Source organism: Chaetodon auriga, chromosome 14 (assembly GCF_051107435.1).
Source record: "Chaetodon auriga isolate fChaAug3 chromosome 14, fChaAug3.hap1, whole genome shotgun sequence".
Classification (NCBI taxonomy): domain Eukaryota; kingdom Metazoa; phylum Chordata; class Actinopteri; order Chaetodontiformes; family Chaetodontidae; genus Chaetodon; species Chaetodon auriga.
The window spans coordinates 8,453,801-8,480,494 of record NC_135087.1 but is presented as its reverse complement, the minus strand read 5'-3'; positions in this window follow the sequence as shown (position 1 = coordinate 8,480,494).

The window sequence follows — 26,694 nt, the reverse complement described above, 5'->3', positions numbered from 1 at the left end:
AGTTATTTTAAGCCTTCCACTGTATTTAACTAAATATTTTTACCCTCTAGCACAGACATGAATGATCACGAGTCTTATGTTACGTCTTAAGTGATCATAGTGGTGAATATATAAGGATTTTCTTTTTATACTGTAAATATTCTTGGGCTGAGGGACTAAAAGGTGAAGAAACTTTGCACTCAGGTCATGTCCTGTGCATCGGTTCAACTCTCAACCTTTTGAACACAATGACCGGATGATTTGGGAGGACGTCGAGACAATGGTTATTCAACAGCAACGTCTGCTGGGTGGATGCTCCAGAATCCCTTTTGCATTAATGTCTGTGAGGAAAGTAAAAAAGAAAGAAACATGCAGACGCATACAACCACACAAAAGACACAAAAAGTGCCAAGAAAAGACACGCATGCACAGTTGCAGACGCACACTTGGTTCAGGTCAGAGGGGGGACATCCAATCTTCTGTACAAATCTGTGATGAGCAGTGTGTTTTGCTGGTCCTGTGGGAACTGGCACAGATAATTAATGTGGTTTCATAAACTTCTGTTACCACATACTGGGCGACTGGGAGCTCAGATTAAACAAATATTGAAATTACTACATCCAGGCGTCGACATTCCCAGGTAATCCACACGGAATAATCGTGTGTGTTCCCTGCATGTGCGTATAGATGCGTAGTCGTGTGTGCATGTGTATTCAAGTGTGTGTGCCTGTTTTTTTGTTTTTTGTTCTTTTCAGAAGGCATATGTCTGCTGCTCCTGCTGCTGCTGCTGAGTTCCCAGGGAAATCAGAGCACATACAGAAAGAGAAAGAGGGAGTGCGGCGGCGGCAGCGGCGGTGGTGGTGAGGGGGGGTACAAATAAATAAATTTGTTGGGAAAGGGAGGGGAGCGGGAAAAAGAATTAGGAGGGAGGAGGGAGAGGCAGTGAGAAGGAAAAGGAAAAAGAAAGGCAGAGTTTCAGGGAGTAAAATGTTGACGCCAGGCTGCTCGCTGGCAGCTGACAGACGGAGAATGTGGGCTGGTTTCTGGGTTGCAATCAAATCCCTATAAACAGAGTGATCATTCACTCTGCCTAAACTCTACTGCATTACTGCCAGCCAGTGAGGACACACACTTTCTCACACACACATGCAGTGGTGACAGCACATAGGTAGGGTTTACAGCAGGGTTTGTAGTCTGTGCAGCTTGGAAATCTTTGCACACTTATCGTATATGCGTGAATAAACAGGAGGCGCAGTCAAAGCAGAGAGTGGAGGAAGAAATGATTATAAGAAAGAGAGAGGAAAGTGTTGGAAATGAAAGAGGTTAATCCATATATTTCCTTCGGGGTCAAGAGTGCTCCAGTGTGTCTTTTACGAAAGGTTTCTCTGTAGAGAGAATGGGGTGATATTTCAGAGGTGATGTAGGAGTTGCGACTTTGTTGTTGTTAATGTCTGATAAGCCGCTTAGCTATATAATATTCAGAGAAATATTCAAAACTTTGCAGGCAGGCGGTTTAGAATAACAGGATAAGTGGAGAACTTCTGCACCCCAAGGATGGAATTTACCTTTTGATCTCAGGAAGAGGCGACAAACACCTGAGTGTGTGTCTGCACGCACGCTCCAAAACAACCACGTTCGCTTCTCTGTTTGCACCGTCACACAGAAAAAAAAAAAAAAAAAATCATTTGGCTGCACGTCAGAGTCGATCAACAATTTCTTCCATCTCAGTCTGGACCAATACGCTGGGAGCTTACCTGTGCACTTACTCCACTCAGGGGGAGAATCAGCCAGCATGGAAACACCAAGTCAGGGAAAAGAAAAACTCTCATTGACTTCACATGCTTCTTAATGCGTCTCCCTCAAGGTCCCGCTGTTCTCAACCAGTTGCTCGATTTCCTCCCCCCTGCTGCTATCAGAAGCTGACACGGCGAGTGTACTGTGATGCAATGGCTTTGTTTTCTCCATGTGTGCCACAGTGGCTGCCCATGTGAACGCTTTCACCCCGCAGTAAAAGGCCTGCAAGAGCTCGCTGACTGATGGATCGTCTGACTGGTAGCATTAAGCTCTGCCCGTCTCGAAGACTTCGCCCACTCTTGCGCAGCACATTTTACAGTGGCAACAAAATGTTTTACACATTTTCAAACTGTGGGTTGATTTGAGACAGAGGTTGACAAAAGCAGGCTTCTCATTTCTAGCCAAACACAACAGAGACAGGACAGAGCTGCTAACGTTAGCCTAAACTCTGATCCAGGCGTATTTCAAGCAGAATCTGTAACTCAATAAAAACTAGCTGGCTAATGATCTGCTCCTTGGCCTTGGAAGTAACGCTAAGATAGGCTGCTGCTGCAGGTTGTACGCTAGTAAGCCGTACCAGCTAACTAACTTGCAGCTTGCATTTGAGCAGATAAGCCACACTAGCTTGGTTTCCATTCAATGTAGCACAAATTTTAACTGAATTTGAGAAACTCTGCAAAAGAAGATGCAAATTAAACCTCTACAGTTCTGAGAATATTAGGAGTCGGTTCATTATTTTCCAGTCGGACGCCATAAAACTACCGCAGAAAACGAGGGCACAATGAGATTATGTAAGTAAATGAGCTCCAGTCAAACCTCAAATGGTGAAAATCAATGTGGTGCAACCCTTTTGGTATTTCTGTTTGGGTCATGTATTCATGTCTTCTCATCCCTCCACAGAGCTGATGTTTCTGTTGCTATTTTCTGTCTCTACAGTGACAACTCTACATGCCTCATGCACATGATGTGTTTCCATTGCACTTTACTTTCATTGATAAACTAAATTTTGCACCTCAGCCAAACGTAAAAACTTTTTTTTATGTGCAAAATGTGCAGAAAAACCAGTGGACAGAAACCAACGTTGTGTTTTATCTGTTCCTTACACAGTTGCTCTTTGGTTTAAGACTAAAAAAGAAACCTTCCTTACATGCAGAATATCTCTCTGATGATAGATGCACACCCTGTCATCATGCTGAAAGACAGAAATCCAAGCTTAAGGCCCGCTGTGCTTAGCTACAGCTTCTAAATGATGAATGGACGATCGTTATTCAGGGGAGGGGTTTAGTAAAACGGTCAGTTTTTTCACTCCCAGACAAGTTTAACAAGAAGATTCTTTCTGGTTCAACATTTCGCCTGTGTGTCTAGAAAATCTTCTCACTGTGAGCTTCAGATGATGACTTTCTCAACGCACCTGTCGCTCAAGATTCTTCCCTGAAGGACATCCTGTACCGACTGATTGATTGACAGACCTTGGCCCGCTCCTCACGTCAACAGTGACACCTCCACCATGAGGTCAGCCCAGCATCTGCTCTTGTGAGTCACCGCGGAGCACAAAAACACATCCTTACAAAAAGAAGGCAAGAATTCAACTCTCCTCCGTCTTTCAGCTTAAAGATAAAGAATTCTGGGTTCGGGTGGGTCCATCCGTCTCGCTGTCTATGGGCGCTGCGACACCTCCATCGGCACAGCTGAGAAATGGTTTCCCACCATTTGCATTTTTATTGATGCTCCAAATTGCAAATAGCTTTCCCCCCCTTCTGTCTTTGTCTTTGCGTTGAGCAGAAAAAACCCCTCATTTGTTCAAGCAGACCGTATATAAATCACTACAGCAGAGTGAAGTGAAGTGAACTCATCTCTGAATAAAACATCAGGTTACAGACGCTGGGAACAGTTCTATTTTGCTTTTTGAAATCTGCTGTTTTCTGCAGCACTGGAAGTAAGACTGGAAAAAAAAAAAACAGTGCTGATACAGATTGCATAGCACAGCTCTGGTTTTAGAGTCCTTCTGTCAACTCAGTGTCAACAACATGTAACGTATAGTACATTTAATAAGGGGGCAGCACAGTAATTGGTCAGACGCATTGATTGCCTTGCTGTTTGCTGCACAAGTACAATATAGATTGGGCCATTACCACAGTCGCTACCCTGTGGTAACAAACAAGAGTATCACCACTCTGTGTGAGAATGCAATTACTTATCAGTCAATGAATTTCTGTGAAATCCGAGTCACACGCATCTCCTTTTTTCCACTTGTCTCACTTTATTTCAAAATGAGCGACTGCGAGCGGATGAAATTTCATTGTTTATGTATTTATTCATTGTGAAGCAGGGATTACTGACTTTACAAGGTCATTCAAACAGATGAGTGAATACTCTATTGACTGAAATGTAAATACGGGCTCATGCTGGGCTCCAGTCACACAGCTAGACGTACAGCAGCTGTCTCCATTGTCCTTCATTGTCAGCCACAGCAGCAAAAGCGTTTTCCTTAAACTGCTGATTAAGTTGCTCCCGCCTCCTTCAGGGTCTGGGGATCTTGGGAAATGAAAAACCAGAAAATGAGATGTTGATATTGATTGTACAATCTAAAACAGAGGGCACCTTTCAGTTCATATTAAATTAACTGACAGCCATACAATACTGTCACCCCTTTCACACCTGTAACCTTTGTTGGAAATATTATGGAAATTATCAGTAAAAGCATCATGTCTGAGTGTGAAATAGAGTCAAAGACAAGTGCCAGAGGATGCTTGTTACCAGATATGGACCATTTTATTCCATAGATTGATAATACACTCAATTTAATTGGTCATTTATTTTATTTGTAAGATGAAGTTTCTATTCTTCAGACAGGAGAATACATGTAGAGCATAAAGGCTTGCTGGGCTTTGGCATTGCTTTTTAAAGCATTAAGTTCAATTATATATATTAAAAAATATATGAATTTCTATTCAGTGCATCTTGTTTTATATTTTATGTTTTTAAATTTTATTTGGTTTTATTGTTTGTTTTACTGTAAAGCACTTTGTAACGTTTGAAGGGTGCTATATAAATACAATTCTTCTTCTTCTTCTTCTTCTTCTTATTACTATTATTTTGTAAAGGCCCAAGACAGAAATGTCGGCACATCCTGTCTACATTTTTGATGAGATTGCAGGTGTGTAATCATGTTTACATTCAGTATTATTAACTGTACCTCCATCAAACTACATGGAAAAAATCAAATACTTTACTCGTCATAAAATCAAGCTTTCATGTCTGGATCGCCTGGATCGTTCGTTGCTACAGAGGGTGCAAACCTTTAAGAAGATATCGCAAATACACACCTTCATTTTTAAGAGAGCAATCTGCTAAAACAGCTGGACACTGTAGTTTCTGGTAAATGTTACTCAAACTGAATTCTGAGCTGTGTGCATTAGTACGTGTTTCATGGCCTCAGGAGGGTGTTTGTGGGATCGACACGACATAAACTGCAGTGTCCGCGTTCCCTGTAATGAGGGAACTGAGTGCAGTACTTCTAAGTAAGATCAGTTTTTGGTTTTGGTCTCTGCAGGATTTGTTGCCCATTTAAATCCAGAATTATCCGCAGAAGTGGTGTTAAAAGACGTGTTTATGATAAAGGAGCAGGCCTCATTGGTACATTCATGAACTCCACCAGTGCAGTTGAGCTGCAGGTGTCAGAGGTGAGAGCAAGCAACAAGTTAATGTGACAAAGGTTGTTATTCCTGCATGTGAAAAGGCTTATTCAGACCAGTTCAGAGTGACAAACAAACACCGCCATCCTTCCTGTCTGCTTTCCGCTCATCCATCCATCCTCGTGGCCGCTCTCTTTTCCAACAGTGTGCTGTCAAATCCTGCTAAGCTCCTCATCTCTTCATCGCATCTTTCTTTCTTCTCCTTTATCATCCGTTTGACATCTGCGCAGAGGGGGTAAAATGGAATCATCTGTCTGTCTGCCAGAGTGAAAGGTCATTAGCCAGCGAGGGGGAGAGGGCAGGACAGGAGGAAGGACACCTCAAGGTAATAATGAAGTGACCGGGCGCTCGGCAGCTTTAAAAAATGTATTCTAAAATTAAAGCTCGCCCTGACCACTTTAATACAACTCCCCTAACACCTTCATTCTTTCAAAGGTTAACTTAGATTTGAAATTATGAAGGATTTCAGCAAAAAAGTTCAGCACAAAGTTAATTGAAGTCTGAAGTTATCAAATATTAGATGACATTGTTTGCATGGTTGTACTTCCTGGGATGCGGTATTTCCAGCTGATTTGTTGACTCTGTGTTATCTCTGGGAGTGAAAAGATTTTTATCAGTCAGCTAAATTTTTGGCACAAGCTTTGTATCCCGTATGAACACGAGATAAGGTGGAGAATCGATCGTTTTGCTGTTGAGGAAACCGCAAGGTCCGTTTAGTGGCAGCTCAGGGCTCACAGTTTAATCATATCACACGATGCTCATCAGCACCGATCGTCCTGGAACTGCAAATGTTCTCATTTCAACTTTTCTGATCACTTTATAGATTTAGCCTCCATGCTTGCTTTGAAACACATGACTGAAAGCTCTGGGACAGCTGCTACAGTAAATGGACCATGTGGTGAGACTGTTTCCTCCACTGAGCTGTGAACCTGTAAACCAGCCTCATGCTCAACACCTGTCACCTGAGCCTCGACACTTGTCATGTTTCCATCCAAATTTTGCACATATTTGAGCTGAATGTGCGGAAATACACGTGCATTTACATCCACTGCTGTTGTCTGAATATCAGGAGTTGTGTGCATCAAGATAAAGAGTTGGTGGCGCTAATTCTGCAGTCGGGTGCAGAAGAAGACCAATTCTAAAAATGTTTTTTGCAATTTTTCTTCTTGTTCTTATGCTCAAATTAAAAATATGCATAAAAACAGCTTGATGGAAATGCACTTACTTAGAATAGGTGACACCTTTGTTGTGTATTATCCCTCAAACACAAATCCTAATTGAAATGGAATGAAATGGCCGTCGCTCGTTGTAAAGAAAACATGGGCAGATCCTGCTCGCACCTGATAAAAACTTAACGACGCCTCCTCCACAAAGAGGATCAGTGCGATTCCCTTGACAGAGCGAACGTCGAATTCAGCCCCAACGTGCGCAGAGCACTTCTGACATATTCACGCTTGCGAGGACAAATGTGTTGCGCAACCAGTAAACCATCTGTTTGAGAAAATGCCAGATAAATACTAGGTAAACAGTGGACGTGACGATGAAAGAATGAAATGAATTAAGAAAGGTCTGTGAGAGCAGAGCAGACGGTGAGTTAGTTAGGTAATTGGTCTGTGAGGCAGAAGAGGGGAGGTGGTGTTGAATAAGAGAACAAAGATGGGGAGCTGAAGAGAGGTGGTGTGCAGTGAGATGAAGAGCATTGAGGAGAATTGAAAAGAAAGATGAGGTAAAGAGATGAGTTCATGGACAGCTGGCTGATGAAGGGTGAGGGGAGAGCGGGTGAAGAGTGGGAGGGGTGATTCCTAATCTTGTTGTTTTTCTGACTATGATGTCTCCTGTCGAACCCGGTTTGCCCCACGCTTGTCTGAGTCCACAAACACAGCACGCCACTCTCTTTCCCATGCAACTCAGCACTATGTCAACCTGCGCCGTCTCAGCGCCATCAACAAGCCTGTTCACACAAAAGATAACACTGACGGAGAGGCCTGACACACAAACGCACACATGTGCACACACGGCCAGGCGGGGTCGAACCTGCAGCACCAGCAACTTTTCCAAACCAACACACTTTTCTGCAGCAACACAACCTGGTCGAACCAGAAGCTGTGAGTGCTTACCGCTACAGTTTGTGATCCGGGAGGGGGGGGGGGCGAGAAAACAACAAACAAATTAAGATTTACTGTGCAGATAAGATGAGGGAATCTGAGTATGTGGATTCCAGAGAACGCCCTTATCAGCATTCACTATCCTCCATTGGACTGAGCCGTGGAAACGGTGCTTGGATGTGTGAGGTGCATTTCATTATTACCACATCAACAGCCCCTCCTACTGGTGGGTAAGAAAAGAGCAGGTGAGCTTGTGATCTGATTAAGTCAGTGCGACAGGACACAAAGTGGCTCAAGACCACAACAGATGCACAGGTGTAGGTGTTATGATGAGGAAGACAACAGGAGCAAGAATACCTAAATTAACTGTTTTTGTGTGAGAATCATTTAAAATAAAGGTGAAACACCTGAAACCCGTAATTGTTTATTTTGTAGTTTCATTAACCATACCTGTTAATTATGATGTAATTAAGATATATTTAAGAGATGAATAGAGTAAATTAATGGATTCTAATATAGGTATTTTAATGGATTATGTGCAGGGTTTTATCGGGTAAAATCACCTTAAAATGTATCAAAACCAAATAGCAATAACAAAAAAAAAAACCTCAAACAAACATGAAAATGATCCCTGAATCCACCTTAATGAGAAATCCCCTTCTAAAGCATAAATTAAAAGATGGTTTTATTGGCAATCGGTCCTTTTGTAGCCCTTGAAAAACCCTCAAACCATGCGTATAATCCATTAAAACACCTTAATTTTCATGATACATTAATCTTTCCATTAACGATCCCAGTGTTCGACGTGAACCCCTGAATTAGCACCTGAATTGAAAAATTATGGTCCTTTAAAGCACAAAATGAAGGAACATGTAATGTTGTTTTAAAAATCTTACACGTTTAAAAACACTTAAACTATACATTTAAGCTATTAAAAATACTGCAATGTTTTAAAGGATTCAAGGATTTAAGGGTCTATTTGTCAGTGACACAAACAATATGTATCATGAAATTCAATGTGGCACACTGGTGGCCTCAGGGGGAGGGCCGGGTCAACTGGCCACCCCCTGGTGCCCCCGTGTTTGAATCAACCAGAGCAACAGTGCCCCCCTGGATGCTCCTGTACTATATTAAACATGACAAAGTGACCTCTGCGGTGGCCAGCGTGCAAGAAGAAGCAGCTCTATGAGCCCCTGAAAGGTCAAACAGTTGAAAGCCCGCTGTGTGTTTTTATTAGAGAGGTGTAGCAATTATTAGTAAATCTGAGATACAGTATAAAACCATTTTAATCCAGGGTTTAGAACTGTTCCACCATAGATGCATCACGACTCTGCGTGCTGGCGCCCCACAGCATGCAGCTGGTGCCCTTTTTTATTTTTTCTGCTCCTGCCCCTCAGACTGCCAGGAGTCCGCCATGTGGAATGCTCCAGGGTCCCTGACTAGTGTGAAAAATAATTATGGGGAAATCATAAGTGAATGTAAAAATGTAAAATTACATTTTAGACCAAGCCATACTCACACAGGTTTGGAATACAAATCTCCCAAGAAGAAGAATGTTTACCGAACTCTCAATGATCTCAAATGGTTTTCTGAACAAAAATTTCAAGTATCATTACCTTCAGACTGTTAATGGGACATATTAGACAAACAGCATTGACAGCAATAAACCGGGGAGGAAAAAGTGGAAATATCTCATGGATGCAATGCGCTAAATTCAGGGGTGTTTCTATTATTTTGTCCACTTCCATGTATAAGCCTTCACTTGATTAGAAATAACCAGTTATGGAAGGGTAAAGGGGTGAACGAGGAAAACAAAAGGCAGTGCATAAGATGACTTCACCGAATGGAAGTAAGAACGCTCACTCGTCGGCCGCCGTGTCAGTGTGACCTCAGCATCAGCAGAAATATATAGCAAATAAAACAAGCCCATTGGGAAAGGCAGCGGCGGTTAAATGACATCACCAATCAATAAGACACTCGCACACGGTCCGACGGGCCATCATGGAAAACAGGGAGGGTGGAAAAGTTGTTATCGCTTCACTCATGCTACCACCGGCAACGTTTCCTTCCTTCCCTTATTGATTTTCAACAGACTGAGACATCAGACTCAGGAACGAGCGACGTTTCAGTGTGTCAGGTGAAGCAGATGGTCCGGCCGATGCAGAGGGGACGTTAACGGGAAGTAACAGAAAACTTCAGACAGGAGGAAGGGACCCGGCGAGTCGACCGATGCTGCTGATGCAGAAATGCTGGCTTTCAGTGTTAAATGTCTGTGTTGTGTGTAAGAAACATCAATAAAGCCGCTAACGATGCTCTGCAGAGGGCCTAGAAGCAGTGGTGGACTGTGGGTATTGTATTGTACTAAAGTAGAAATTTGAGGTCCATTTTCTGCAATTTTACATTACAACTATTGTACTTTTTAGTCCACCGCATGCGTCTGAAAGCTTTCATTACTAGTTACTTTTCAGATTTCAATTTTCATACCCTTCATGTCCATTGAGAACCATGTATCTCCGAATGAAGGGATTTTTGAATGTGAATGTCTGCAAAGGATTAAGTGTTCTTCTTAAGCCAAATAAACTACTTAAAAAGCCTCTTGGATTAGCTGTAAAATGCATCGTCACAATGCTGAAAACAGGCTGTTTTTTATTTTTTAGAGACACTGCAAACATGATGATTTTACAGAATATGATGCACTGCTGTAGATTAAACTACCCAACAGTGAACAAAGTAGTCAAAATGAGCTCGACCATAAATATCTGCAGCAGTATAAAGCAGCATACACATTAATACTGCAGTAATATTAATCCAAACACATCATATACAACAATAAAGTACCATTTGACTGCACGATGAGTACTTTCACTTCGAATACTTAAAGATTTTCAGCACAGGACTTTGACTTGCAGTAGAGTGTTTTCACAGTGTGATATTAGTATTTTTATTTCAGCAAAAGGTCTGAATACTTGTTCCACCACCTTCTCTAAGTTGTAACTAACAGTAAGGGAAAGCACAGGTGTTACTAATAACATTAACGATGGCTCAGTGCCATTCGAGTGTCCCAGCAGACAGCGAGCCAGTGTGCACAAAACCAGAAATTCAGTCATTTATTTTATTATTTACCACCTGTGCTTTTAATACTGCGCCATGTAAAATGTCTTCTGAAAAGAAAAAAAAACAAACAAACAAAAAACGTCTATTAATGGGAACAAATTAATGTTTTTATATATATATATATTTATATATGTTGGTCTTTAGCCATTAATAAGAACAATTTCTGAAGTTGCCAGGTTGTGAGAAAAAAAAAAAAATCCCCTCACTGCTCCACAGCTCCTTTTTAGTGAGCTCTTTAATTCACTTTGATTCATTATTTCAGTGTGAGAAACCCAAACAACGTCTAATTCATGAATTATGTATAACTGCAGACCTGATGGCTTCTTAGAAAGTGAGTAAACTGTTTATAAATCATGACGTTTTCTCCTTAAGTCTCCTTCTTCTTCTGCAGCTCTAAATGTTAGCGAATCATAAATAAGGAAAACTTCATTAAGTCTGCGGTTTAATAATCCGTTCTATCAACAGCGCTGTAATGAACTGCTAAAAATACGGCCAAATTCTTTAAGTAATGTACTGTTCCTCCAAAAGAAAGGGGGAAATACTGTCAATTTTGATGCATTTTGGAGCCAAAAACTAGAACAAAATGTATGATAAGCTACTGCAAGATTTGACAGCCTAATGCAGTATTTACATTTACATCGCTGCTATGTTTATACGTCCGGTTTCCTTACTACTGACCTTAGGTTGAATTGTTGTGAACAATAAATTTATGTAATCCTAGCAAGCATCTGGCAGGCAAATAGAGGCACTTTAGTTATTTTAAACATTATTTTTCGACTGATTTCTCTTGAGTACATTGTCAACATTTAAACGCGCAGTGTGTAACTTCTGCCACTAGGGGTCTCTCAAGCAAAACAATGTAAAAAAAAAAGACGTAGTCATGTTACGTTATGTTACGTTATATTTGCTGACTTTCGTTCATCTGGTGTAATGACGACTGACAGGCACATCGTTACCTTGAATAAAATTCCAGATTTTTCTGGGTTTGTTCGGAAACATTTGCGATAATTAAGCTTCTCAATGCAACAAAACACACAAGAAACCTAAACCATTTTCAAAAATGTTACATATTATACCTTTAAGTCAGCGAATGCGAATGTGAGACTATTATATCCCACTTTGTATTTCATGTTATCTGAAGACACTCAACATAATGATGCAAACAATCGAGGTGGCAGATATTTGGAGGCCAAGATCCCCTTCAGTTTGTTAGATAATTCAACTCAAGTGTGTTTAGAAGATGTAGCTTAGTTGCTGCAAGGATATTTGCAGTTTAGCTCGAAGGTTTACTCAAAGCTGTTTGTTCATACAAGTGTTTTGTGCTGTTTCAGGTGCGTCACTGGGATAAACCCTGAGAGGAGAAGACAAACAGGACAGGAAGGGTCTCACAGTGAGTCCTTGTGTCGCGCGTCTCTTGAAGAACTGGATATTGAATTGCACTTTAGAAATGTTAGCTGGGCGTCCTTTCTTGTTTAAAGTGTTTGTCTCTGGCATTCAGATGCTTCAATTAGTTTTTTCTTTCTCTCTGTGCCCAATTTGTACTCTTGTTTATCTCAGAGAGCTGGGACACCTGGATGCCAGCCCATTGAAACAGGGGACATTCGAAGATATTATGAATCCAATGTTAACCTGCAGTCTGTTTGATGGTGTTCTTATATTGCTTCTGTTGAACTGACCGGAGTTTTTGCACACTTTACAAGGCTGTTGTGAGTGTTTAGACTTCAGAGTTTGAAAGGCAGCTCAGGATATAATCATGAAGGGTTTACATTGATGCCCTGCGACAGGACAGAATCTGCTTTTTGAACACAAGGTATGTCATGTTTCGCTTGCTTTCTGAGGTATTTGGGGTTAAATACTGTGCTCTCTTTGAATAATGGTTCAGTTCCATAAAGCTGCCACTTGTCTCATCCTCCTTTGTGTAGCTGTTTTAGTGGTTATGCTTTTTTAAATAGATTTTCAGATTTCAACACTGGTCCACTGGGATAAAGACATATTGGTAATTACAGCATATTTCTGCAATTTACACCTGTATTTCTGAATATAATTATGAAGAACATTTCTGCTGTAGTTTACTGTAATACATAGCGTTCAGAAATACAGTGTGTAACTGGAAAAATCTCAGCAAATCAGCAGTGTTACACTGTAACTATGTATATTTACTCAAGTACTGTACTGTACTCTGGTATACTACTTTCTGTATTGTACTTTTTACTCCACTACATTTATCTGACAGCTTTAGTTGTTAATTTGCAGATTTAGTTATTTGATTCATATTTTATTATACAAAATCAAAATCAACTGATAAAATAAATATGATTAAAATGGTTTCATGTTTACCCCCCAATTAAGAACTTCTTCCACCATTAAAAAAACACATTAATGGTTTATTACTAACCAATAAAGCATTAATAAATGATTTATTACCAATTGAAAAAGCCACTAGTGCCAACTTTAAAACGTATATTTTGCAACCTTTATGAGACCGGTGCAGATGTACAGGATGTGAAAGTGAGATGCTTTGGTGAAGTCTTCACTTCAGTCTAACACCGTGAACAAAGTAAATTTGTCTTTTGGCAGATTTTGTGGTAAATAGACTTTAACTAGAGGGCTGTAGAGTCTGTGCGGTCCTCAAATAAGCATGCAACAGATCACTTGCTTGTTCTGAGCCCTTTGATGTCTTCAGTGCCCAAGGCCGCAGCTCTCTTAAAGGAATAATCAGTGACATTTAACTGCCTTGTTGTACAAAATGAACATAATGCATCAGCAGGGGTTTGCCAGTGCTGAACAATGCCTCTCCTGCGACATCAGTGCTTTCTAAACGAGCAGTCCGGTCCATCTTCTTATGTATATGAAAGAAGCAAAGCGTTCGCTGTGAACACTTTAACCTTGGAAGAAGGAGCCTGTATCATGGCTCAACCCCGCTGCAGTGTCTTTCATTACAAAGAAAACACAGTCGTGTCGATTGTCCACGTTTTCTCGAGTGATCTCAAGTGACAGTTATCAGCTGAAAAGAGGATCTTTGTGCTCTACAGGATTCAAGCAAACAGGAGACAATAATAAAGTGCCACCTTCATGGACATAATGGAACAAGGCCTCGCGAGGGACACAACTGTAAGAAGTGAATCAAACGGTTTCTGTATAATAGCACTGTTCCTGTTTACTTCACCAAAGCACAGTCTCCCTGGCAACTGAGAACAGGTTCTGAACTCACTTCTCTCAGATGCAACCTTGGGAGGAAACACACCTTCATGAAACAGATGAACACTGGCTGGCAGCTTTTGGGCAGTGTTGCATTTCACAAATGCAGTTCCTCTGGAAGTGCTTATCCACATGCACCACCTGTCAGCATAACAGCAGATACCTAACAGATGTTCTACTATTGAAGAACTGGATCGCCTTGAGATTCATCAGGTTATTTGAGAAGCATCAACTGATGCCTGTAGCGCACACTGGATGCGTCACACAGGCAGAAGAAGGTACAGTAGCCAGGACGCGTTAAGGCTTTTTCCATGTCAGTCCACGTTGACTCATCTGGATATGCCACTGTCCTTTTTCCAGGTGTCTATGCACATGAACTCGTCTGTATGGGTGTCAACTGACTCGCACCAGTTGATGCGACACTCTGATTTGTTCTTATCAAAGACATGTTGCATATCCAATCTGTTTTCTCTCAGAGGGTCCATTCAGGATTTCGAGCGGTTTTGCAATCCTCCCTGCAGTCAGGGAAATAACAGGATACTCCAGCTTTCATGATAACATGAACGATCTCAAGGAATTGAGGCGCTGGTCTCAAATGCAACCTTATGCCAGCATTACATCTGATTCTGATTAAGGCGGCAAGGTGTCCTATTGAGCAAGAACACAAAACGTCATGTGTGGCGACAGCAGCCTGTGCAGCCATGACACAAAGTAGTTTTCACATGGTGTGCCTCCACAGCAAAGGGTGTTGCCTGCAACACCTTGGTAGCATGTGAAATGTTTTGAGGTTAGTGCTATGAGCTCACTTGCAGCTTCATGTTCTCCTCTATCCCCTTGTTATCATGGCTCATTGGTAAAATTGTGCTAGAAAACCACAAATTACTGTGTTAAATGCTTGTGTTATATAATAGCAATGCATAAAGATGGCCAGTCTTTATGAAGAGATGGCAACAGCTAGTGTTGACATAGAAACTTTGTGGTCATTTAGAAATGCACTGATCCATTCAATCTGTTTAAAAGGAGGCAGGATTATGATCTACTTCCACCTGTTAACACCTGAATAGGTCACCTGCTGATGAAGGCCATACGATGAAACATCTTGAATTTACTTAGTTTTGTCACAGAGGTACACAAAGAATCAGAACCAGAATTTCTGAAAGTTTTCTGGGACGATAGTGTAACGCTGAGCCGAAATCTGGAAATGTGATCCTTGAGTACGTCTCTTGGTGGTCGAGGTGCTACAGGATGTTGAATGCATCCTCCACCAACCTGTTTGCCCGGTAGGCAAACTGTAAAGAATTTTATCTAACTTTCCAAAGCTGCCCTTTGACACGTCCAGCATCTATCTACCTCAATCCGCCCATCATCTTAACTTAGATTCCCAAACCCATTATGGCGATATTTTGCGCTTCCACTCGTTGGTTGTGTATTAGCCTGAGTTACAGCCACATCAGGACACATGAAGATGTTTCCTGCTGTCTGATGTCTCATAGAGAGAAAGTGTGAGCTGATAAAGACAGGAAGACTTGGAAGAAGGAGTGGCTGTTAGCAGTTGGACAAGCACTTGACCTTTTCCTCTTTTTTTTTTCACCACATGCTGCTCCACTTCAGTTTAGCAGCACTCACACACACACACACACACACACACACACACACACACACACACACACACACACACACACTCGTGCAGACAGGCCCTTGGGGTGTGTTTAGCCCTGAGGTTGCCATCTGTACCTGCCTGTTTGGTATGCAGTGGGGTCTGCCCCCAATCCCAGTGAAGCCTATTCCCTCTTAGCTCTTTGTGGCTCTCCCTGCCTCCACTTAGCATGTGTGTTTGTGTCAATATATACTACATATGTGGGATCATTTTTCTTTTGTCTGTGCATGCATGATGCTTTTGTTTGTTGGTGTTTGCATCCCTGTGTGTGGGCAGATTTTGCAGGTTTGTGCGTTGTGAGATAGATCTTGGCGCTGACTTTCTAGCATCGGGGACTAATCCTTCAGTGTTGGGAGACCAGCTGTTCTGCACGACAGCAAGCTCGTCTTAAAAGCTTCATATGTCTCCTGGCTAAGTGTGTAAATTTGCCTGGATCTGTTTTATCATGGAAATTATATGGTGGCATGAATGCACGGTTGAATAACCGATCAGGACTGTTTTGTTATGCACTCTGTGTTAAGTGTACCGTGTTGCGTGTGCTTGGATCTGTGTTTGTTTATACATGTGTGTGTGTTTTGGTGACATGCAGTGCGAGCACCGCTCCAAGACTAAGATGAACTGACAGTGGATCAGCAGTATTTTTTAATTAGTGTAAGATTTTGAGCATGGGGTTTGCATGGGGAAGGCTTGATAAGAATGTTCATATTAGCCTCAGATTCCACGTCCCGTCAATGATATTTAAAACTTAATTAACAGATGATCAATAGTGTTTATACTGTAAAGCGACTGGGGCAGATTCTAATTAGAATATCCATACATTATTAATGACATTAGCAAGCTCCGAAATTAAAAGGAGACAACTGCCGCGTTCAATTAAGCCGGCGCTGACAGAGAAAAAGTGGTGGGAAAAGAGTGAAAATGAAAGACTGAGTGAGGCGTAGATCAAGAACTAGATGGATGGAAAGTGATCAAAGGACAGAGGTGTCAGAGAGTTGCTCAATGCTGGCTGTAAGTCATCTTGAGGTGAAGTGACATGTAATAAGCGAAGGATGTGACTGAGATTAATTAGAATAACTTTGCTATGAGAATCCCAGTGTAATAATGATGTTCTGGCCAGCTTTTCAAAGGGATAGCAGAGTCGCTAACACGGTGACATTGTTACAGCGACACATGGGATGATCAGACAGGTAAGTTAAGTTTTCTTCTGTCAGTTTAGCCTCCACCACTGGAGGCCGGTGCAGGCAGGTATGGTTAAGGTACGGTTAGGTTCAGACAACCAATAGACTTTTGTGATTATGGTTTACACAAAACTAAGAGCCTACAGCCATGCTAGAGGCTCTGTGAGGCTGCAGTGTTTGAGCTAAACTGCTAACATCAGCATGCTAACATGCTCACAGCGACAATGTGAAAAACGCTGATGTTTGGCAGGTGAAAATTCCCAGGTTCACCAACTTAATTTAGTGTGTTAACATGCTAGCATTTGCTAATCAGCACTAAACAGCACAGCTAGGCGCCCTGGTGGCTCACCTAGCAGTGCGAGAGCCAGGTATCAAGGCTGAGTCCTCGAGACAGCAGCCTGGGTTCACTTCCATCCCCTCGCTGTGTGACATCCCCTCTATCTCGCCTGTCTCCTCTGTCTGTCTCTTATTACTGTCTCTGTTAATAAAGCAGAATGGTAAAAAACAAAAAAAAATTAAATGTGGTGTGTTTGAGTACAGCGGAGGCTGATATGCCACTAGTTTTGACAGTGTATTGGAAAAAATGAACTTCTGAGCTGATGATGGCGTTAGATGAAAGGTGAAGGGATAACTGAAGGTATTCAGCTCATCCTGAGAACAACATGAGTGTCTGTACTACTTTAATGGTCATCTTTCAGGTAGTTCTGAAGAAGTTTCTCTCAAAACGACAAACTTGAATCAAATGGCGGCACAAGATGAAAAGTAAGGGGCTCACCGAAGTCAGTAGGATTCATCTTCTGGGAAACATGAATGTGTGTACAAAGTTCATCCAATAATCAAGATATTTCGATGAGGACTAAGTGATGGAGTTACCTAGAGACCGATGTGGCCATCCCTGGAATCCTCTCCACCCAAATTCCTCATGACTTCCTACATGTTGGCATTGGACATAAATCATGAGGTGGAGAATCAACCAGTATCACTGCAGTTCCAACGGAGACTGACCTGGAAAACTGTGCACAGCGAGCAAGTGCGCAAGGTCGAATGTATGTTTGCAACTGACCTGACTGTGTTTTCTCTTTTAAAATGAATCTTTTCATGAGTTTTGCCCGATAAGACCTCTTTTGTGAGATGTAGCTGCATTCCCAGTTTAACTATCCCTTGTCTCCGTCAAAGAAAGACTGTGAGATCCAAGCATGAAAGTAGCATGTGAATACCATCTCAAGTTCATCTCGGTTCAGCTGCTGCCACTTGTGTCAGGGGAGTAAGAAAGAAACTTCTGAGGATGAAATGTAACTGCAAGTTAGTTAATTACAAAAGGAGCTTAAACATTCATAATTAGCCTTTTCTATTGTAGTATCAGGTTATCACAATGTCATGTCAATGTAATTTTAGAGGGAAGTGGAGGAGAAGTGGAAAGAAAAGTGGAGTTAGAGCTGAAAAGTAGCACTCAGAAGCTCAGCTGGGAATCCACTCGAAGCATTCAGAGGCATTTGGTCCCCACCAGTGGTTTTAACATCCATTATTCTGTGCTGACGTAATACACATGGATGTTATAATTTCAAAGGAGAAACCAGCGGATTGATTTGTCGGCCTGTAAATTCCTTTTGTTGAAGTTAGACCAACTTGGGTCTCAAACCAAGTGAGTCACAAAGGAAAAAGAATAATGACTTGCTCTTAAAACGGTGTGTTTAGTCGTTTGGCGCTGCATTTCACCATCGTTTTTATATATCGATTTATCATCTCTTCGAAAAACATGTGAGAAAACTGTGAAAAAGATGGCCACCACAGTTTCAAATTGCTTGTTTTGTCTGACCAACAGCCTAAAGTCCCAAGATTTTCAATTCACAGTGACCAAAAAAACAACCTGGAAACTGTTCGCAGATGAAACGCATGACGCCGGCGAGCTGTTTCCAGTCTTTATGCTAAGCTAGGTTAGCTGGCTGCTGGCGGTGATATCAATCCTCTTACCTAACTATCGTCAAAAAACACAATCAGTGTGTTTCCCAAAATGCTGTCTTTCAGATTAATTTTGTTCTCAGATCTATCTTCTCGAGCCCAAGGAGACCAAATAAACCTGAAAATCAAATTAAATCTACAGATGAAAGGTTATTATCCTTGAGACCAGTGTAGATTTTCTCCTGGCAGACATTTCATGACATTGCCCTGAAGAGTAAAAAGTACATATCCTTTCTAAACTGCACATGCTCTGGCCATTGAAAGCTACCGTCACATGGACACTGTGACATTCCTGTGAAAAGCCTCTTCAATAATGTTATTTTTAATTGGTCCTGCAGAGATTAACAGGCTCCTATTGAAGCTGATCACACAGCCCTGAGGCTTCAGATGCAGGATGAATTGCTGACACTGTACAGTGAGAGTAGTAAGCACAGATACGATTCTCTGTGTCATTCATCAGAGGGTAATAGATGTGCCCAGTAGGCCAGAAAACAAGAGAAAGCGAGGAGTAGCGAGAAGGAGAGCGGCAGGAGGGATACATTCATTTCATCTGCAATGAAAGACAAGAGACACAATATCAAGACATTTGGAAGGCCATCTTTCACCGTCTCTTTACCCTGGTCTTGTGCGTGACTGTGTGTGTGAGAGAAAAGAGTAATTTGATTTTTATGTCCCTTGTTTTCTGGTGAAGGATCGGGACGACCGGGCAATCTTGTCCACTGAGCTTCTGGTTTCACTTAAACTTTCAGCCTTGAAACACTAGCTCTCTCTCTCCGTTCCTCTTTTTCTGCAGCAAAAATGTTAGTGCGTATACACTGAAACACACACACACACACACGTGCAAGTCTCATCTCTCACCCTCCGTAATTAAGCCTTCATCATTGATTCTGTGGGCGTTTTGGCCGTGTAACCTAATACTAGCAGTAACATTTCTTGCATTTATAACACAAGTGAGTGTGTCTGTCTTATTTGTTTTGCGTGAGTGTGTGTATACTTGCGTATGTGTGTGTGTGTTGGTGCGTGGGGTCGTGTTTCCTTGGATACACTGATGGGCTCTCAGACTGCTTGTAGCGGTCCATTAGAGATCAATGGGATCCCTGCTCCTAATTCCTACTATCAGGGCGCCTCTGATCCTTATCTGCTGTGTGGAAAATGCAGTCAAAGCCATTTCATCCCGTCTCACACACACACACACACACACACACACACACACACACAGTATGCACGCACAAGCATGAAAGTCCTAACAGGCATGCATCCCAGCCAGAGTATGTGAAGATATTCTCACCCACACAAACAAATCTTCCAGGCGTCAGGTGCATGTGTGTGTGGTGAATGAGGAGGAGATGAATGTCTATTGAAGTCTTAAGCAGAGATCATCATTGCTGTGAATGGGCCCTGAGGTGATGGTGTTTAGACCGTGAAAGGCAAAGCTCCTGAGCTCAGGATCAGTATCTCAGACCCACACTTGGAGAAATCAGCCAGCACACAGTAATACAGCTGCAAAGGGGGATATCATTATTTTAATGATAGCCTCAATCTTCTCCTAGAAACACAGCAGTCTAATTTAATGATATGCCCAAAAAATGCAAAATGCAGCAACACACGTGACAAACTCAGTTAAGACCAGGATCAGAACCAGACTATCTTTATAATATCTGCAAAAACAGTCGGTAAAAAAAGGCCGAGCAGAGCTAAAAACCAAGGCAACAATCCCAGACAGCTAAAGCAAGATGTCAAATATGTAGCTAGCTGTACGATAGCGACAGCTAGCCTTTTTTTACTTCCATGTAGCTACGTTTCTCCCTCTCTGCCTTTTGTAATTTTATCAATTTTGATAAACTAGAAGCTTTTGTTTCCCTACATTCAAACTAGGCTTTGTTTGAATTTACAGATTGCTGGTGCAAACCACAGCACGTTTCCAGACACGAAGTCTTTTGGGACCGAACCAAGTGACAGTTAACCCTGGGGAGCGATGCACTCACTCACAACAAAAAAAGCATGTAACTTCTTCTAAAATTACAAAATGATGTTTTACATTTCTGACATGTTCAAACTCAATTTGACCTGTTGAAATTTTTAGAAAATATACACAGACACAGCAGAGCTTAAAGATGGGATAACATGTACTGTACTGTAGCTGAAAAGTGGTATTTGACAATTCGTCATTGCATAAAGAGACAGAACTCCTTAAAGGAAGTAATTTGGCGTTTTTAAAGTCATTCCATCAAGCTGAAACGGATGCAGAGTTTCTGGTCCGCATGTCCTGGAACATTTCAATGTCCCCAACAAATGGGAGAAATTCCGGTCAAACATTATCTGTTTATGGACGGCGTTTTTTCCTTCTGTGTCTAAGTGACTTATCGGGCAAGATTGTTGGAACTGGTCCAACAATGAGCTGCAGCCGGAACAGATGATCCCTCTGGATGTCTGTGTGCCGTCACAGCGTGTTCAGTGACAGGCTCAGACTGTTATTCTAAATGTCTGTAACAGTAACAGACCTTTTCATTGACATGTGAGCACGATTAGGATTTCTCTAAATCAGGGCCCATAAAGGGGCCACAAATACACAGAGGGGCCAAGCGACAATTATTTATATTGACAATGATCTGAGCCCGAGCTGCGCGTTGCATAGTGAGTCTGTGAGTGAATTCAGGTCTAATCGTCTTGGCAGAAAAGTAGTTCTGACATTTCTGGTGCCTCTGGAATCCGGGACGCCCGAAATAACTCGAGGGATTCCGTGACTTGACTCCACACACACACACACATTTCTTCAGAGTGCTTGTGTCTGTGCGTGTGTGTGTGTGTGTGTGCTTATTGGTGTGTACCGCTCCCTTATCAGCTGTGACTTCCATTGTGGTGCTGCTGTTGCGCTCGGGCGCTCGGAGTGTAATCTGAAGAGGTGGGTTACTGTTAGGGTAAAGCGATACAGCGGTAAACTGCATTGTTATACGGGAAGCAGAAGGATAACGGAGCGGTCTAGATTTCACAGACGATCTCCAGCTGCTGTTATCGCACGGGTTGTAATGAAACCTTTACTGGTCAGAAACAACGGGGGGACATCGCCTCTCTCTCTTTTCCTCTCATCCTTTTTGTCCTCGTCTCCTTCCATCCCTGCATCCCTCCCTCTCGTAACCTTTCTCCATCCTCCGGTCTCCTCGTCGTTATCTCTCTCATCCTCCCCCTAACCTTCTGCTGTCGTCATCTCTTGTTTTTCATTTCCGTGTTCTTCATCTTATCCCCCCCATTCATCACGCCATTTTTCCTGCATCCTTTTTCCCACCCTTCCCTCCTCTTCTGTTTCTTTCCCATGTTCATTTTCAGAGACACTGGCTGTTTAATAACCAGCATGGAAACTCCTTTCAGCATCTCAAAAGACCTACTTTCGTCAACTATTATCAACCTCTGTGGAAATGTCAAACACATTTTTTGCTAAATTACAACACAGCTCCGTCTTTGGTTGTGCAGCAGCTGAAGCCAGGCTTCTGAAGAAGAAGGAAAAAAAACCCCGAGATTGTTTTGCTCAAGATATCCCAGATTTGAGCGTCTCAGACAATCAACCAATTTAGTTGATAAATGAATTTTCACAATAAGGCTCGCCGTTTTTGTTGCCTCCTGCTCTTGGTGTGCTTTTGAAGGCCCCAAGAGGTCTTAGAAGTTTGAGATTAATTACTTTTCCTTTCCGGTCGAGCAAATTAAAGACAGCTCAGAAGAGGCCCTCATCATGTAATCAACTAATCAGCTTCAACATCCCCCACCACCGCGCAGCCTCCACTCACCCCAGCCTTATCATTAGAGGGCATTCTACCCCCATTCAGCCCTCTGAAGATCAGTCCATCACCACACAGACTAAAAACAGAAAAAACGCTGTTCATTCTCCCATTCGAAAATAGATTTATTGATATAGTTTTTCTTTGATGGAGGGCCAAAGCAGCCTCATAAAAAGGGCCAATTCTTGCCTTGGATGTTTGCAGCCGTTGTTTAGGGGCCTGGGTGGTAAAAAGCCTCAGAGGTCCGCTGGTCGAGTGGCTGGTGTTTACCCCCAGGGCAGCGAAGGGAGGCAGGCACGGAGGACCTGGGAACTCCCCCCCGCCCTCTCCTCGCTCTCACCGGAGCAGAACAGTGGCGAGCTTTCACAGCGGAGAAACCACAGAGACGCAGGAGGCTGATAAGAGTGAAACAAGCCATTGAGTCTGCTTGAAAGAGAAGTTTTTCATTCCTATATAAGTGTGGGAAAGAGTTATGCCATGGGAAAAAAGATATGTGATGGGAAAAAATGTCTGTGGCACTGAGAAACAGGGGAGTGTATAAAAGAGGCTTAATTAAAAATGGACTCTTGATGGGATTACTTTTGAATTGGAAGATTTTAATTCACTTGTCTTCTTTTCAGGTCATCTGACCTTGACTCACCTTGACTTGTGGAGATCAAGCAGTCAGCACCATCCCTCTATCTCTCTCCATCTTTCTCTCCTTCCCTCCTCCGCCCACCTCTCCATCTGTCTACTTCGGCCACCTTCCCCTCCACCCCTCCGCTCCCTCTCCCGTTACCTCCCTGCCTCCTTCTGTCATCTGTTTCCCCCTTCATCCTTGTCCCACTCACCTCTGAACAAGACTGATGAAAAGAGCAGCCGATTCTTTATCGCCTTGCCCTGATTCTCATCTCATCTCTAATCTACTGGACCCAACAATCCCCTCGTTCGGCTCGGTTCAACTTTGTTGTATTTTTGTGTCTCCGCGCTCTGAGTGCGCACGGACGTATGTGTGTGCGCGTCCAGCTTCAGAGTGATAAACCGATAGCGTGTCTCTCTCATCCCGTTCCTCTGCCCACAATGGGCCTCATAGGCTGTAATAGTGCTTTCTTTCTCTTTCCATCACTCTCTATGGCATTGTGGCACAGTCTGTTCTACAAAAGTGGTTTTCACATCACTGTTTTCTAGATTGGCCAATTTTCTTTCTGACAAGAGAACTGAACATGTGCCCTGTGAAGTCTCCCAATGCCATATTGGCACACAACTAGAGTCAGGTCACCGCTTTTGGTTTGGTTTCCTGTGAAATCGAGAACGCGGCAATCCCTCGGTTTCTTTTGTGTTGGACTTCACAGAGAACAATTAAGTCATACAGTAAGAACACGCCTTCTCTTCTGCTCTCCGGCGTTTTCGCTGATGAGCTTGGGAAATATCGTTGCATCTGTGGCATTTTGTCCATTGTAACGTCTTCATTGTAGTCAAACAATCTAGATTCCCTCTGAATGCACAATCAGTGGCTCTGGCTAATGAATACAGCTGCCTCCTCTGACCTTGGCAGAGATGAGTGAGTCCCTGTTGCCCACACATGCATGATTACACACAGTCAAACACAAGAGCACACACATAAGCATCTGCACAAGCACATTGAGCGGCCTTCCTGTCAATGCAGCGAGGTAAATGAGTCTCTGCTCAATAGTCCAGGCCTCTAGTGGTACAAATTATCATTGTATTCATGAGCTGACAGACCTGCTGCAGACGAATATCAGCTCACCGGCTGTGTTGCTGGCAGTTACAGGCACAAATTGTGTGTGTGTGTGTGTGTGTGTGTTTTTTTTTTTTTTTAGCAAATCAATGTATTGACCAGTCGATAATGAGAATTCACACATGTTTCTGCGTCAAAAACACTCAGTCACACAGAAACTGTCAGCGTCCGGAGGTCAACGGGAATAATTTATGTGATGTAGCTGTTGTGTTAGCTTATATTTGTTAAGCGATGTTAAGCTGCTGTAGGAGTCTTCATTTACAGGGACGCCTATTCCCCGCTAACTGCACCCTGTGGCGTACATCTATCCATCAACAGTGCAGGTCCGGCCTATTTGTTTGTTTAAAGAATATCCATTTCAGCAGGCAAACAGAGCGTGTGTACATTAGCTATTTATAACCCCACATGAGTATGGCTGTGCCCGCTGGACACAAATGGCCCACGCTTATGGAAAGCTGTACATCACACTATGGATTTATATTAGACACAGAATCAAAACATATGCGTCTATCGAGCGTGTGCGCTTGTAAGTGCTGGAGGAAAAAGTGCGGCGTGTTCTCAGCTTCCTCCGTCCACAGAGTTTTGTTTTACTTTGTGGAGAATTTGATAAAGAACTTCCACCGTGTAAGCAGTTATAGCACACTGCTCAACAGAGTTTACTATAGGAGGAGTGGGTTTGGGGTCAATCAGGCAGATCTGGAAATGAAGTTATTTGCTGAGTTATTCACACGTGTTTTGCTTTCTGTTTATCGTGACCTTTTCTCCCCAAATGTTTTCTATAATGTGTCTTAACTCCCATCATTCTGTCTCCTCCTGTGATTCTCTTCCTTGTCCGTGATTCATCTTCCTACATCTTCCTCCTTGCTGTCCTTGTATCTTGCTGCTTCACCTTTGTGTCCTGTATCCTTTCAGCGACTGCATTTTTCACTCTCATTTCAGACTCGCCCACTTACTCTCTTCACATCAGAAGTACATAAAGTTTGTTTTGTCGTCCTCTGGCTTTTGTATGAGCACCTACATTTGAAAATATAGATAAATGATAACCACTTGATTGCCACCGTGGTGCTTGTTAACAATGGTCGGTCATCCATCAGTGCTAATTTGCGGGGCCAATTTTCTCGGTGAACCCGACAGGCAGACGAACAAAATCAAATCAACGCGATGTCATCACCCACCAGCCGTGAGAAAATCATCTGCGGTGAAATGAAAGTTACTCTACTGTTTACACTCTAAAGGTAAACAACATGTTAACAACAGATTTTTTTTTCATTATGGTTCCTGGTAGTCCGTCCACACGTTGAACTCACGTCTACTTTCAGCAACGCCTCGAGGGAACTTCTTCTAACTTGGCGCAAATGTCCACCTGGACTCAAGGATGAACTGATTAGATTTTGGTGGTCAAAGGTTCATGTTTTTAGCCATAACTCAAGAATTCATGTGCTTATTATGACAAAACTTCACACAAATATCCCATAGGATGAACTGATGAGGTGATGACGTTTTACATGCAAAAGGTCAAATGTCAGCTTCACTGTGGCAATCATTCAACTATAACTCAGGAACATTTCATCACTGGCCAGATACTGACTTGGTGACACTAATCTTTGGTATCCACCTTGAAACTGTGCCAATTGTGCAGATCTTCTGAGCCACCGATGTGTTTGAAGCATCCATACTTTCAAATTTTTAGCTTCTTTGCAGCCACATCCATATTTGACGCACTGCCTACTGTCATGGCTCGGACATTTTGTTCCATCAGAGTCAGTTTTAGTGGCCACATGAACACATATATGGAATTTGACTTGCTTTTTACTTCTCTCAATCAGCTTACACACTAATAGACACAGAGCAGAACAAGAGCATCAAAGCTTAACAAAGTCAAGTCAAATCAATTTTCTTTATATATCCCTTTAACATTAAACAAAATTTTGCCTCAAGGGGCTTCACGATCTGTACAGCAAATTGCATCCTATATCCTCAGACCCTTGACGCGGATGAGGAACAACTCCCTTTAATGGGCTAAAGGGAGGAAACGTCAGGAAGAGCAACTATACCAGACAGAAAGATGTGTAAGAGATGTCACATGTACAGAACAGACAAACATTTCAGCATCCTCCACCACAAGTTCAATGGTTTAGCTGATATTGAGCTTCAGGTGATTGTTGTTGCATCATGTGATGAAGCTTCCTGTCAGTCATCCGTGCTCCTCTGTACAATATAGTCTCTAAGTGAAGACAGCATGTTTCTCACTGGAAATTATTCATATTCCAAAAAACACATTTATTACCTTTAATGGATGTAAACTACAACTTGACTGGTTGGTGGAGGCGGTAAACCTATTTTTCTTAAATATGAGGAATTATGGTACAGCAAGACATCATCTCCTATCTGGACTCATGCAGCACAACACTATACATCACTGTTTATTTTTAGGAGCAACTGTGCATGTTTGTTGTCAGAATATTTAGGATGAAAACGCAGTCGCCAAAAACAACATCATACAGCAC